This window comes from Podarcis pityusensis, assembly GCF_964106645.2.
Source record: "Podarcis pityusensis genome assembly, chromosome: 8".
Classification (NCBI taxonomy): domain Eukaryota; kingdom Metazoa; phylum Chordata; class Lepidosauria; order Squamata; family Lacertidae; genus Podarcis; species Podarcis pityusensis.
In genome coordinates this window covers 27,557,885-27,569,215 of record NC_138033.1, presented here as the reverse complement: position 1 = coordinate 27,569,215, position 11,331 = coordinate 27,557,885, and the positions used below count along the sequence as shown (strand labels likewise).

The 11,331-nt window shown below is 42.3% G+C and overlaps 1 long non-coding RNA gene across 3 annotated transcripts in view; it reads left to right on the top strand.

Annotated features, from left to right (window-relative positions):
* LOC308482508 overlaps nt 1-11,331 on the top strand; it is a 53,067-nt gene that overhangs the window by 33,670 nt on the left and 8,066 nt on the right. The gene's annotated exons all lie outside the window — the stretch shown is intronic.

Here is an 11,331-nt window from a genome sequence, read left to right as displayed (position 1 = left end):
ACATTTTCTTTGGACTTCCTCACATCTCCCGCTCCCACTTTCATCGTTATAACATTTTGTCAGCAATTTATTATCTTATTTACATTCTTATATCCCTTCTGTGTTTCATAATCTTATAGTTCTCGAAAGGAGTTAAATTTTCACAATCTTACTTATTTTCTTAAAAACCTCTAAATTTAGTGGTGCTCAGTTATTTTGATCTAGCATCCTGTTTAGCATTCACTCAAATTACAATATTTTTGTAGATAATTCTTAAATTTTTTCCAGTCCTCCTCAATCCTCTCTTCTCCCAGGTCACGAATTCTGCCGGTCATCTCAGCCAGTTCCATGTAGTCTATCAGTTGCATCTGCCATTCTTCCAGTGTGGGTAGATCTTGAGTTTTCCAGTGTTTTGCGAGAAGTATCCTTGCTGCTGTTGTTGCATACATAAAAAATGTCTGGTCCTTCTTTACCACCCCTTGGCCGACAATACCCAAAAGGAAAGCCTCTGGTTTCTTAGTGAAGGTATATTTAAATACCTTTTTCAATTCATTATAAATCATTTCCCAGAACGCCTTCACTTTAGGGCAAGTCCACCAGAGGTGGAAGAACGTTCCCTCACACTCTTTACATTTCCAACACTTATTGTCAGACAGGTGGTAAATTTTTGCAAGTTTGACTGGGGTCATATACCATCTATAAATCATTTTCATTACATTTTCTTTCAAAGCGTTACATGCAGTAAATTTCAATCCATTACTCCACAACCTTTCCCAGTCCTCAAACATGATATTATACCCAATGTCCTGTGCCCACCTTATCATAGCCGATTTAACCGTTTCATCTTGTGTATTCCACTTTAACAGCAAGTTATACATCCTTGAAAGTACCTTAATCTTTGGTTCTAACAATTCTGTTTCTAGTTTCGATTTCTCCACCTGGAACCCTAGTTTCTTGTCATTTTTAAAAACTTCTTTAATCTGAGCGTAATGTAACCAGTCTCGCACTTTGTCTTTCATTTTCTCCAAACTCTGCAATTTCCAGTTATCTCCATCCTTTTCTAGTATTTCCCAATATTTTGGCCATTTAGCCTCCATATTGGGTCTTTTTCGGGCCTTAGCTTCCAAAGGTGAAAGCCACCTTGGTGTTTTATTTTCCAGCAAGTCTTTATATTTTGTCCAGACATTAAACAGTGATTTTCTGACAATATGGTTCTTAAAGGCCTTATTTGCTTTAACCTTGTCATACCATAAATATGCATGCCATCCAAAAGCATTGTTAAACCCTTCCAGATCTAACACATCAGTGTCTTCAAGAAGTAGCCAGTCTTTTAGCCAGCAGAACGCTGCGGCTTCATAATACAACTTTAAGTCTGGCAGGGCAAAGCCCCCTCTTTGTTTTGCATCAGTTAATATCTTAAACTTAATTCTGGGCTTTTTGCCCTGCCAGACAAACTTAGAAATATCTCTCTGCCACTTCTGAAAGCACTCCGTTTTGTCCAAAACCTGAAGTGTTTGAAATAAAAACAACATCCTTGGCAATACATTCATCTTAATAGCAGCAATTCGGCCTAATAATTCTTAAATTTCTTCCAATCCTCCTCAGTCCTCTCTTCTCCCAGGTCACGAATTCTGCCGGTCATCTCAGCCAGTTCCATGTAGTCTATCAGTTGCATCTGCCATTCTTCCAGTGTGGGTAGATCTTGAGCTTTCCAATGCTTTGCGAGTAATATCCTTGCTGCTGTTGTTGCATACATAAAAAATGTCTGGTCCTTCTTTACCACCCCTTGGCCGACAATACCCAAAAGAAAGGCCTCTGGTTTCTTAGTGAAGGTATATTTAAATACCTTTTTCAGTTCATTATAAATCATTTCCCAGAACGCCTTCACTTTAGGGCAAGTCCACCAGAGGTGGAAGAATGTTCCTTCACACTCTTTACATTTCCAACACTTATTGTCAGTCAGGTGGTAAATTTTTGCAAGTTTGACTGGGGTCATATACCATCTATATATCATTTTCATTACATTTTCTTTCAAAGCGTTACATGCAGTAAATTTCAATCCAGTACTCCACAGCCTTTCCCAGTCCTCAAACATAATATTATGCCCAATGTCCTGCGCCCACCTTATCATAGCCGATTTAACCATTTCGTCTTGTGTGTTCCATTTTAACAGCAAGTTATACATCCTTGAAAGTACCTTACTCTTAGGTTCTAACAATTCTGTTTCTATTTTCGATTTCTCCACCTGGAACCCTAATTTCTTGTCATTTTTAAAAACTTCTTTAATCTGAGCGTAATGTAACCAATCTCGCACTTTATCCTTCATTTTCTCCAAACTCTGCAGTTTCCAATTGTCTCCATCTTTTTCTAGAATTTCCCAATATTTTGGCCATTTGGCCTCCATATTGGGTCTTTTTCGGGCCTTAGCTTCCAAAGGTGAGAGCCACCTTGGGGTTTTATTTTCCAACAAGTCTTTATATTTTGTCCAGACATTAAACAGTGATTTTCTGACAATATGGTTCTTAAAGGCCTTATTTGCTTTAACCTTGTCATACCATAAGTATGCATGCCATCCAAAAGCATTATTAAACCCTTCCAAATCTAACACACCAGTGTTTTCAAGAAGTAGCCAATCTTTTAGCCAGCAGAACGCTGCGGCTTCATAATACAGCTTTAAATCTGGCAGGGCAAAGCCCCCTCTTTGTTTTGCATCAGTTAATATCTTAAACTTAATTCTGGGCTTTTTGCCCTGCCAGACAAACTTAGAAATATCTCTCTGCCACTTCTGAAAGCACTCCGTCTTGTCCAAAACCTGAAGTGTTTGAAATAAAAATAACATCCTTGGCAATACATTCATCTTGATAGCAGCAATTCGGCCTAACAAAGAAAGTTTCAATTTTGACCAACTATCTAAGTCTCTCTTAATTTCTGCCCAGCATTTTTCATAATTGTCCTTAAATAGACTTAGGTTTTTTGCTGTTATGTTTACCCCTAGGTATTTTACTTTTTTAACCACATTAAGTTCCGTCTCTTTCTGAAACCGTTCTGACTCTGTATCTGTCAAATTTTTTCCCAAAACCTTAGTTTTCTGTTTATTTAATTTAAATCCAGCCACCCGACCAAAGTCATTAATCAGTTGTAATACTCTTTTCGTACTAGGCTCTGGCTTCTGCAGGGTCAAAACCAGATCATCTGCGAAAGCTTTTAATTTATATTGTTTCTGTCCGACCTGAATTCCTTCCACCAACCGATCCCCTCTAATCATATTCAATAGCACTTCCAGAACCGAAATAAATAACAAAGGGGATATAGGGCAACCTTGTCGTGTTCCTTTTTCAATTTTAAACTCTTCTGTAACCACATTGTTAACTATCAGTTTAGCTTTCTGTTCTGAATATATCGCTTCAATCCCATTCTCAAAACCCCATCCCACTCCCATCTCTTTTAAATTTCCCAACATAAATTTCCAGGAGATGTTATCAAAGGCCTTCTCCGCATCTATAAAGATTAAAACTGCTTTTGTGTTTATATCTGTTTGCAAAAGTTCCAAAATGTCAATAATGTTCCTTGTATTGGCAAACAGATGTCTACCTGGGAGAAAGCCTGCCTGGTCCTTATGGATTACTTCATTTAAAGCTTTTTTAAATCTACTTGCCAAAATGTCTGCAAATATTTTGTAATCCACATTTAGAAGGGATATGGGACGGTAGTTCTTAAGTTGTGTCTTTTCAGCTTCCGACTTTGGTATTAATGTGATAAACGCTTCCTTCCACGACTCCGGTGCCCTCTTCCCCTCCAAAATTTCATTGCTGACCTCCATCAAAGGTTGTATCAAGTAGTCTTTTAATGTCTTATAGTACTTGGAGGTCAGCCCATCTGGCCCTGGAGATTTGCCCAGTTGCATGTTCTGAATGGCTTGTTCCATCTCCTGTCGTGTTATTTTAGAGTTCAGGATTGTCCTATTTTCTTGTGACAGTTTGGATAGTCCATTTTTTGCCGAAAATTGTTTAATCTCAACCTCGTCTTGCGGCCCTTGGGTGTATAATTTTTTGAAGTATCTCTGGAAACACTTTCTAATGTCCACAGGATTCTGAATGTTTTTTCCTTCAACCTCTAAGTTTGTAACCGTATTTAATCTTTGTCTTCTCTTCAACTGCCAAGCTAGCAGTTTTCCACATTTATTCGCCGACTCAAACGTTTTTTGTTTCATTAGTTTAACCTTCCATTCAATTTCTTGATTTATCAGTTTAGAATATTGTGTTTGATAAAGTTTAATTTCTCTCAGAGTTGGCTGTGACTTCGGATTCACTCTTAACTTCTTCTCTAATTCTTTTATTTTATCCAAGATTTTATCTTTTTTCTCATTTTGTGTTCTTTTCTTTACTGCATTCTGTTGTATCAAGAATCCCCTCATTACGGCTTTACTTGCGTCCCAGACGATTCTTTTTTCCACCGTAGTATTCATATTTATCTCAAAGTAATCCTTCAAAACTTTTTGGGCCTTCTTGGTAATTTCCTGATCTCTGAACAAGTTGTCATTCATCTTCCATCTAAAGGATCCAGTTGGTAGTAGTGTCATGTCCATTTTTACTGCATTATGGTCGGAACAGGTCTTTGGGCAGATTTCCACTTTTCTAACCTTAGGTGCCAGGCCTCTAGATATCCATATTTGGTCGATTCTTGTCCAGGTCAGTTGGGCTTCAGAAAAGAATGTTCCCTCTCTTCCTAGTGGGTTCTTTGTCCTCCAAATGTCAATCAAATCCATATTGTCTGTCATTTCAAAGAAAGTTTTAGGTAGTCTGCCGTCTTTTGTAACATTTTGGCTTTGTGACTTGTCCATGTTAGTTGATACGACCCCATTCATATCTCCCATCATTATGATGTTGTTGTAGTCCAGATAATCCAGCATTGTCTCCTGCAGCTTCTTGTAAAATTCCGATTTCCCTTCATTAGGTGCATAGATTCCTAATATCAACAATTTCTCTCCTTGATGTTGTATCTCAATTGCCAAAATTCTTCCATGTTCATCTTTAAATAAGAATTTAGGTGACAGGCTCTCTTTCGCATATATCACCACACCTCTCTTCTTAACTTTGTCCGACGATATAAATTCCTGGCCCAATCTTTTATTTATTAACACTTTTCTATGGAGCCTCGTCACATGTGTTTCCTGTAGACAAATAATGTCCAATTGTTCTTTTTTTAATATGTGAAATATTTTCTTCCTTTTTTCCGGAATGTTACAACCATTAATATTCCAGCTCAACAGTTGCAGAGACATCCTGAATTAATCTGGTTATTTCTCCAGGGGTGGTATCTTCACAGAATCTTCAGGTTCCCCAGGTGCTGGTGTTGGTACTGGCGTTGCCCCAGGCCCAGAAGGTAGTTCAATTCCTTTTTGAAGGTCCTCTCCGTGTGTAGACAGGAATTTGTCTCTCTCTTCCGATGTTCTGATTTTGACCTTTCTCCCTCTAAAGGTAAAAGATATTCCTTGGGGGAATTCCCACCTAAATGGAATTGCGTTGCTCCTTAATAATTTGGCAAGTTCAGAGTAGGCGGCTCTAAGGTCCAACAGTTGTCTTGGAATGTCTTTGTAAATTTCAATTCTTCTGTCCAGAACCTCCAGTGACTTTCCGTAGTGTAGGCCCAAAATCTTGTCCCTTTCCTCCTTTGATCTCAATGTTATCAAACAGTCTCTGGGCCTCTCCTTCTTTATAAATCTTCCAAGTCTGAAAGCTGACACAATTTTAAAGTCCTTTTCCTCCAAATTCCAGAACTTGGAGAATTCTTTGGTCAAAAACTCAGCTAGATTTCCTTCTTCTGCCTCTTGTAGCGACCTAATCCTCAAATTATTCTCACGATTTCGCAGTTCTATCATAGAAAGATAAATCTGATGTTCCCCAACTTGTTTGGTGAGTGGTCTTACCTCTTGTTCTAAATTTTCTAATTTTTGTCTGGTATCCTCAGCCAATTTCCGATTTTCTGCTGTGGCCTCCGTTAACTGTCCAATTGCCTGTGTGTTCTGTGCCACTTGTACAGTTAATTTATTTAGGCATTCTGTATTTTTGTCAATCTTTGCTGATTGCTCATCTGCTTTCTTGTCCAAAGCTTCCAATTTTTCAAAAATTTTGTCTAAAACAGAAGCAGATGCTCCTGAGGCCATATCTTCCAATTGTAACTGCTCTATTTCTCCCTCTCCCTCTTTTGCCTGTGACGAGGCAACTTCTTCTACTTCTACTTCTGAAGGCAAAGTAGGTACAGATGATCTGCGTGTCTGTGAGGCTGAGGTTAGAGTTGTCAAAGTTGTTTGTCTAACTCTTCCTCTTCTTCTTGTGCCACTCATTCCAACGTTATCTATCAGTCAAGGTCACACTGAGTTATTCCCATGGGAATAGAAAGGCCCAGAGAAAGCAAACAACAAGGGAATCGAAAGTAAATGTAAAGTCACTGTTTTAATCCAATCCTCTAGAGGGAGCTTAAAATGTCTTTCAGAGTCTAGTTTAGTATCCAGGAACCTTCAGATACAAATATTTAGCAGAGTTGATATTAATAATCACTTTGTTACAAACAGTGCTTACTTGTCTCCAAAGAAATGTTTCAAATTAGAAGGTCTCAATACCCTCAGATTGTTGCAAGTTCCAATATACAGTATCCAAATCTGCAGTACTGACAGCTCAGTCTCTCAAAGCTCTGGCAGCTCCGGACCCTGGGTTTCACCTTTTAATTGTAATCCAATAAAAGGAGGAAAGTCTAATACAAATAATAATTCCAAATCTTTAACTTAGAATCTTTACTTTAGATTGCAGGTTCAGTGGATGCTTAGATCTGTAAAGTTTAAAGACTCTTTTTTTCAGCCTCCACTCCTCCAGCTATTTGCTTTTTCAGGTTCAATGGCAGCGGAAGACGGACTTCCTGTTTCCACGTCTCTCCGCTCTCAGCCAAGTTCAGCCAAGTTCAAATCTTTTAATTTAAAGTCTCTAATTTCAAGTGATTCAGTCTTTACTCACGAGTAAGTTGATTTTAGTTCCGAATCCGAATTTGACAGGAAAAGGGATCAGCGCTCACCGGCAGCAGCAGCGCGGCTTCGCTCCGCAGATTGCGAAACGGCTCACAGCGCCGCAACCCCCCTCCACGCTCCGGAGCCCCTTACGGGGTTCCTTTGACGTTTGGAGGGTCGCTTTAGGCGCCCACCGAGCCTCAAGACCACAGGCTCTTGCCGCCTGTGGTTTTCCGAAGTGGGTCTCCGCTTCGCCGTAGCGGACGACCCGATGTCTGTGGAGCCTCCTCTCCCGGTCAGAAGAGGACCGCCATTGCCGTTCGCGCCGCCCCCGGAAGTTCCGAGAGCTTTGTTTATCAGCAGTGCCTGCAAACCCTTCTTTGGGCAGGGAGCAGTGGCTGTACCTGCCTTGCACCTGATGATATCAGGTGTAGGGCAGGTGGGCATGGCTTTGGGAAAACAGCCTCAAATTAGGTCTGTGGGTCAGAGGTTCCTCACCATTGGGATACAACCCCCAGCATCCCTGATCATGGATGCTGATGCTGGTTGAGGCTGGTGGGAGTCTAGCAACATCTGTAGGGCCACGGGTTCCCCATCCCAGTTCTGGAGGGTGCCTTGCCTTCCGCATGGCAAAGAGGAGCAAATGGAAAAGGGCTCAGTTTTGTTTGGATGCCAAAAAGGTTGTTAAGTGGTTTGCAGGGAGAGGGGAGGTTGCTCAGAGGGACAGAACTGACATTGTCGTGAATCTATCACAGAGTGGGATTTTAGATGGGCTCGCAGTGATGGATGTGCGAGTGAGAATCCCTGTTTTATGGCAAATGGGATTTCAAGGAAGGGCCATAGCCCAGTGGTAGAGCAACTGCTTTGCACAGTGAAGGTCCCAGATTCAGCTGGCCCTAGCCTTTTCCACTATTTCTGTTTATAGTAATTGTTTTTGATTTGCATCTATGCATATAAATTAGCATGTACAGGTTTCGTGCAAATCTGTTTTCCTCTTTTGCCTTTGTTTCATTGGTGCATTTTCTTGTTTTTGGTGATGCATAGGTAGTCAACTTATGCCCCCAAACAGACCCTGCACCAGGGGTAGAGAACCTTCGGTCTGCAGGTCTTATCTGGCCCACCAAACTTCCAGATCCGGCCATTTTATCCACACCACGCCCACTTGCCCTACAACTGATGTCATATCTGACTTCTGGTGTGATGCAGGTAAAGACCTGGTTCAGCCAAAAGGGGATTGCAGGGATCAGCTGATTGGTGGTGCCAGCAAAGACCTGAGTAAAGCTCTCCAGAAGACCCCACTAAGAGCTGATTGTCAGGTCATGTGGAGTGCTTTCCAACAGGCTTCACAAGACTGGAGAGTCAGCTGACAAAACCCCTTCCAAAAGCCCTTGCACAGAGCTCTGCAAGACCCGAGAATCAGCTAGCACTGGGGTTGATGGGAATTGTAGTTCCAAACATATAGAGGTTACTAGGTTGTTGAAGGCAACCTACTCACAGACATTACAGTGGTGAGTAACCTGCTTGTCTACGTGTGATATATAGAGTTTATCACTCATTTGTACTTCCTAGAGCAAAGAGCTGCCACATCCACCTCCTTGACAAATGAAGCTACCCAACAGGTCTGTTAGTTAATATATACAGCTGCTCATCATCAACGGCTTCTTTTTGGTCATAAGAAGGCAGTCACTGTGTCAACAGCTGCCTGTCTCTGTTAAAAGATGTACCTGCCCTTCAAATCACTTGGAAGAATTTTTCCAGCACTAAGAAAATTTCAGAGGGCACAGTCAGTTCACAGACCCTTTCCGCTTTCAGATTCTACACCGTGAGAATGTGGTGGAAATTCATTTTACCACTTTTGCTTTGTCTGAACACTATCATTATGCGTCATGTGGGCTCATTTCCCCTTTCTCGCACTTTGCCCTGGCAAACAGCTAACTTTTTTCTAAGGTCCAGAGAATAAGGAACTATGGCAGCCACAGAACTGGATAGCAATTCTCCTTTTCTGTCTGGAGGACCCTAATATTGATTTCAGATGGGAATATGGAGAAAGTGGTGTAGCCAAATGTCACAAAATGGCTGCCTGGCCAGTGGGGAGGGAGAGGACATGGCCCAGCACTGAAGAGCTAAAGCGAAAAATGTATTTGTTTTCTCCATCCCTGGCCTAGACAGACTTGTAGAAAAGCAGTCATCAAGTTTTTGTTGCACACGTAAGAGCATAATAAGACCCTTACGTACTTCTGGATCAATGGCCCTACTCGTCCACCACCCTGTTCACACGGTGGCCTAGCACAGACATTTTTGCAAAGCAATGTTCCCTGATCTAATACATATTTGCATGTTAATGAATATATGCATTTTATACACTAATTACCTATTACAACTTGTGCAACTGGAAAATATAGGGAAGCTCCAATACGCAAATCAGATTCCTTTTCTCACAGGGATGCATCTTAAGTTCTCTTGCAATGCTGATTCAATACCAGTCTCCACTGTTAGGTTGCGGCAAATTACATTTGTCTGAAACAGTGGTTCCCAAAGTGGACATTACTGCCCCCTGGGGGATGGTGGGATTACCAAGGGGGCACTAAGAGGCAAGAGGGTGGCAGGGCGTGCTGGAGGGGGAACCAGGCTCTGAAAAGCATGCACCAGAGGGTCAGGTTGATCAGTTTTGTTGAATCAATTGAACTAAATGGTTTTAACTGGGTTTTGAATAAATGTGCAATTAATTGTTACTGTTCTGGATCTTATTGTGTTCTTTATCTTCCTTTATCTTTATCTTCAAGTAGATAAATAGGTACCGCTTTATAGCGGGAAGGTAAATGGAATTTCCATGTGCTGTGCTGGTGCTGGCTCGCCAGAGCAGCTTCGTCACGCTGGCCACGTGTCCCGGAAGTGTCTCTGGACAGCGCTGGCCCCCGCCCTCTTAAGTGAGATGGGCGCACAACCCTAGAGTCGGACACGACTGGCCCGTACGGGCAGGGGTACCTTTACCTTTATCTTCCTTAGGGGGTTGTGCAAACTGCTATTCTGAATGTTCTTTAGAGGGGCACAGAGGATGAGTTTATGGAACCAGAGGTGAGGGTGTAGCCTGAAAAAGTTTGGGAACCACTGTCCTAAAAGTTCTACCTCAGGGGTGAGGAAGGTTTGGCTCTCCAGAGGCTGTTGTTGGACTCCAGACCCCATCAGCCCCAGCCGCTGTGGCCAGTGGTTGTCAGTATTTTCATCCCTCCCATTGCAAGGATCACCAGATCATGTTTTTCCCCGTTCTGTCTGAGAGAAAGGAGGGGGCAGAAGCTACTGTTCCAGAATTCCGTCCCTAGTACTGTGTGCTTTTTCTTTGATCTGTCTAGAGACAAGATGGCAGTACGAGAGAGCTGTTTCTCTTGTACATGTTTCTTACATTCTTTTATTTGTTTAATTAGAAGAAATAAATCAGGTATGCAATGAAACCTCCACAGCTTTGCTTCCGTTACTCTGCTGCATTTGAGGTGTTCACATGAGCAAATGTGAGTCCGCTGCACCAGGACCTATTCCTTGGGAATGCTGTGTTGCTGTTCCTACGTTCCTGTGATCGGAAGGTCAGAGAAGGTGCTCCCGACACCCAGCCCATGCAGGCGCTGAAGACGTGGGCTGAACATGGATGTACGGAAAGTGGTCAGGGACAAAGGGAGTTGTAGCCCAGCAGCCTCTGGTAAGCCACAGGCTCCTCACCCCTTCTCCATATATGTAACAGATAGACCTTTCCTCAGTCACATGCAGGGCAGACCCAGCCTGTTAGGCCCACTTGTCGTCCTGTGTGAATTGGGGGTGGGCCCTAGTACACTCTTCTTTGGGTGCAGTGGGAAGCCATTGCTTGTAGCGATGGGGAAAGCTGTGCATTTGGAAAAGCATTATGGATCTTCTCATCGAGGAAACCTTGAAAAGCTCCCAGTGACCCCCAGGCCACATTCACACCATACATTTAAAGCACCATCATGCCACTTTAACAGCCCTGGCTTCCCTCAAAGAATCCTGGGAACTGTAGTTTGGTAAGGGTGCCGAGAGTGGAGTTAGCCTGGGATTTCCCTGCCCTGCTCCTGGGTCCTGTTCAGTAAAAAATATTGCCTGCTGGCACTCCTGGTAGCTTTATCACCACCACTGTCAGGCCTATGAAAAATATATTGGCACCAGCAGCAGAAAAGGTGAGCCAGGGTGAGTTTCGTTCTGTATGAAGACTGTCACATACACACCCTGAGCCTCTCCTCCATTTCAAGCTGAAAGTTCTTAACAAAATGTTTGGCTCAGCCCTATTTCAAAGTGAACTTGGTTGTTCTAGTCACTCCTGTGTTCCACAGAAACATGTTCGAGCATCTGCC